The following is a 4,575-nucleotide window of genomic DNA, read 5'->3' as shown; positions in this document are numbered from 1 at the left end:
ATATGCTCCTGGACAATTTTCTCAAAGAGATTCCCCAGGACCAAGGTGAGACTAATGGGTCTGAAGTTTCCTGGATCCTCCTTCCTCCCTTTTTTGAAAATGGGGACCACATTGTCCCTTTTCCAGTCCTCCAGCACCTTGCCAGAGCACCACAAGTGCTCATTAATCTGTGCCAGGGGTCACTCAATCGCCTCTGCTAATTCCCTCAGCACTCTGGGGTGGAGATCTTCAGGACCTGCTGATTTGAACATGTCTAGTTCCACCAGAAGTTCCCTAACTAGGTCCTCACTGACCCTGAGCCTGGCAGCGCCTCCCCTGGGTCAGTCAGGGATCCCAGTGAGGGGGGATGCCCTGGTCCCTGCTCAAAAAGATGGAGGCAAAGAAATTCTTAAGGAGGTTAGCTTTGTCATCTGGTGTGACAACTAGATTTCCTGGCATATCCTGCAGAGGCCCTACATTACCCAGTACCCTCTTTTTACCCCCTATGTATTTAAAAAAGGACTTCTTGTTATCCTTGATCCAGGTCGCTAGTCCCAGTTCCATCTCTGCCTTAGCCCTCCTAACAGCCCCCTACAGTCCTGAGCAATGAAGGTATAACCCTCCTTGGTGATGGCTCCTCCCTTTCATTGGGTGTACACCTCCTTTTTGGCCTTGAGATATTCCTGGATGCTTTTGATGAGCCATGGGAGCTTTTGAGCACTCTTGCCCCCTTTGATCCACATTGGGATTGTCACCCTTTGGGCTTGGAGGATCGGCTCCTTAAAGAACGACCGCTCTTCCTGGACTCCTAACTCTCCTCGCCTCTGGGACCTCAGTGCCTCCCCGACTAGTCTCCTGACCTCATTGAAATCTGCCCTCTGGAAATCTAGGGCTGTTGCCTTGGTGCAGGCCTTTGACACCCTGTGCTGGATGGTGAATTCCAGTAGGTGATAATCGCTATCATCCAGGTAGTCGAGAACCCGCAGTCCACTCACCAGGTCATCTCCCATAGCCAGGACCAGGTCCAACAAGGCATTTCTCCTGGTGGATCTTAGAGAATATTGGATTTGCAGCTGAATAAAAGACTATGACCTGTGGCATAGTAGCAAAGTTGCTAACCACAAGGCAGAATGGTATGTTAAAAGTAACATTGGAAGATGCTTAGGCAATCATTTTCTTTACAGTATAGTAGTGTTGTAAAATATATAGCTCATTATGTAAAAGAGACAGGATGCAAACCACCGGCTATTGTTAGAAGATAAAGCAGAATTTGCTTATGAATGCTTATGCTAAGCCAGCCATTCGCTTATGCTAAGTAACCATCTTAACTATGTCAACCATTTTCAAATGAGTCTGTGTAAGTCTTTGTGTTGTGAATGAGGTGAAGACTTAGGAATGTCGAGTTAGTACAACCTGGGACCGAAAAATGGACTGGAATGTGAAAGACAACACGTAACTAGTAACAGAATCCAAGATAAACATATGCAAAAAGGTGAACGGTGACTGGTAAAGAAGCCTCCAGAAGCTTCCAGGCTTTAGTTGAAGTCCAACCAAGTGACCGAAGAAGTGGAGTCAGGGTCTTAGGTATGCACTTATAGCAAAAAGACATGTAAATAAGTAAAATACATAGGCAATTCCATGCTAGTGAAACAAACAGGAAACGGAGAGTTCAAAATGGGAAGGACTAAGGGTGGAACAAAGGAAGGACAAAGGTGGGGTAAATGTTAATGAGCATAAACCAAAGTGTATAAATATGGAAAGAACTAATGTTCATGGCAGCTCCCTGGTTTGTTGGAACTGGCCTGAAGTTGTCTCCATTTTGAATAAAGCTGTTGATGAGCAATGTGTGCAGGTGATGCATAATGGCATCAATCTGTTTTCTCCCTAGTTGTTGGGCATTGCGTGGAGTCGAGGTCTAACAGTGTTAATGCAGTTTTTCCAATAAAACAAAATGAACAAGTACTGTGGAAACAAGGGCTCACTTGCCCTGGGCAGTGCGTGCATTCCTGAACCAGAGTCTGCTCCATCCTACTTGTTCTCCTGCTGTCTTCATGATGTTTTCCCTCTTTGCTCCCCAATGGCCTTTAACCTAGTTGTTGGTTTGCTGTTTCAGGGAAGTTCAGAGTGCATATCCTCTGGAGAAAGGGGAACCAGGCTCCTGGGGAAAACCTGGCAAACCCCACCACCATGCCCTGAACTCCGTGTTAAACAGTTGCTAATTGTGACTTTTAGTCCTCTACAATTTACACAGCATTTGTGTGTCCATTGTGCCTTTGAGTTGCAATGGAGCAAAAGTAAACTTAGAAGTTTCTTGGGAAACAATGAATACATTCCATGAATATGCAGAAGGACTAACTTAGCGGTATATGGCAAACACATAATCATATATGAGACATTTAGCTGTGTAAGCATGATTCAGGCCATGATGCAAAGTAAAGCAGAATGTTAGGTGAAACTAAAAACTGCATAGGTGACACTTACTTGTGTTTGCAGCCAAGTAGAAGTCTGTCCTCATTATGCTACTAACTAACTAAAGTAAATTACTCTAGAAAGGTCATAATGAAGCATAATTAGGTAGTTAGCTTATAATTAAAAAAAATCATCAGAATAAAATGTTATAAACTGAGTAGAAGGAAAGAGAATTTTAAGTAATTATGCGAGACACCCAAATTTTTATGCCAGCAAAATGAAATAAAATATTCTGAATTAGAATATTATTTCTTTAACTATCAGAGATTAAATTAAGTGAGACACAGGATATTTTAGAACCTCAGGTAATACATGCAATATAGTAGAACAATAATATATTAACCACAAAAAAAATCACAGCTCAATTGCACAATAATAAGGGTTTGATCTTATAATCTCTTCACATGCACAGCCCCATTAAGAGGTTTCTAATAGATTAATTTATGGGGTATTTGTGGAATTAGCTGTATATCTTGGCTGACAGATGCTGGATATACTCTTGATCTAGGTTTCCACAAGGATACAAAACTCTTAATCAACACCCCTAAAAGATCATAGGCTTTGTATTATCATTAAATACTGTGTTTGTATCAGAAAGAAATGAACTCCTGAGGGTTTGTTGTTGCTAGTTAAGTCTGCCATATTGGTTCTTTCTTGATGGGTTTTGGTCTTACGACTTTGTCACTTAAGTGAGCCTGACACTGATGTGACACTTAATTTACACTGGTGTAATTGCTTTGACTTCAGCTGAATTACTTCTGATTTATAGTCCTGTAAGTGAGAGCAAAAGCTGGCTGTAAAAATCATCAGACAGCTTGAGTCATTGCTCACATATGTAGAAAAGTGCAAGATGTTAGATATTTCCATTAACAGTATCACTGTGATCCTTGATTTACTGTTTATGGCATTTTTAAGAACTGCTGTAAAAGTGGAATTACAAAAAGAAAGGACTAAAGTTTCCTGCCCATGAAAAAGAGATAGAAGACCTTAGATCCTTCCATAGCATCAATATTCTAAACAGACTAGTCCTACAAGACTTGGCTGTAACTAGCATCTGGTATGCTGAGGTCCAAACATGGAGATTTGTAATAAAACATTTTGTTGTGCAGTACAGCACTGGGAATTTTCACTAAGCTAGCATTCCTGTACAAAGCAAGGTCTTCATGAATGTTCAGTATAATTACAAACTTAGAGAAGTAAAATAAAACCAAAACACACAGCTTGTCATGAATATTGTAAACCAGCAAACCCTCTATTTCTGTCAATTTGAAAAATGATCATTATAATGAGGAGCAATGTCTTACATGGGCTCCCTATTGTGCAGCTGAAATATTTAGTGGTTTCAGCGCAAAAAAAAATCAGGGCAAGATCCCATGCCTATTAAAATCAGTGGAAATCTTTCTAATGACTTCACTGGGCAATGGATCAAGCCTACTGCATGTATGTAAGGGTGCGATTAAAAGTTACAATTTAAATCTTGTTAAGGACTCTTAAAACATGGAGGGTCATACATTCCCACTCAGGGAATTTTGCACATTAATTTTAGGTGGCTCCTGGAGCACTTAACCTTTGGATTGTCCACACATTAACACCTGAAAATAGTTTTAAGCACACTTTAAGCATCTTAAAGTTACTCCATTCCAGAGAGGTTTATCTTTGATCCATGTTACCCAGTTCTTGTTCCATTAATGTGTGGCCACTCCCCACAGATTAGTTGCCCAAGTTCCAGTCCTCCAGCAAACCAGGATGTAGTGTCCTTTCCCCCACCTTCCTGTTCTGTGTGGACAGATTTCTACCCCCTGAATTATTCTGCTCAGGGCATGGTTCTGCCATCAAGCCAACTCCCTCTCTTGCCCCCAGGGCTGGATCTTCCCACCCCTAGGGGTGCAACCCTATTGAAACAGTCTGTAGAGCACGTCAGCTATCCAGGTCACAGGGCACAGATAGGTCCAGGAGTGAGGTCTACTGGGGTGGAGGGAGAACAAGGTAGGGGGCCAGATTGGGTCCCCATGAGCTGGGGCTTCCTTTCCAAGGCAGGATTAGTATCTTCCCCCAAAAGTGCCTTGCCTCACTGCTGCCACCTCCCATCAACCCTGGGAAACATGACCAACCCCCCCCCCCCCCAAC

General features: G+C 42.4%; 1 long non-coding RNA gene across 1 annotated transcript in view; it reads left to right on the top strand.

Annotated features, from left to right (window-relative positions):
• The first annotated feature begins 1,812 nt into the window (after window positions 1–1,812).
• The window catches only part of LOC109299905, an 8,993-nt gene continuing 6,230 nt past the window's right edge, over window positions 1,813–4,575 (top strand). Inside the window, exon 1 of the long non-coding RNA XR_002098052.1 lies at window positions 1,813–1,900. This is a non-coding gene — a long non-coding RNA (uncharacterized LOC109299905). The remainder of the gene's footprint in view (window positions 1,901–4,575) is intronic.

This window comes from Gavialis gangeticus, unplaced genomic scaffold, assembly GCF_001723915.1.
Source record: "Gavialis gangeticus isolate Ggan-Ray unplaced genomic scaffold, GavGan_comp1, whole genome shotgun sequence".
NCBI classification, from domain to species: Eukaryota; Metazoa; Chordata; order Crocodylia; family Gavialidae; genus Gavialis; species Gavialis gangeticus.
The sequence above is the reverse complement of the archived record's forward strand: the minus strand, read 5'-3'. Positions and strand labels throughout refer to the sequence as shown.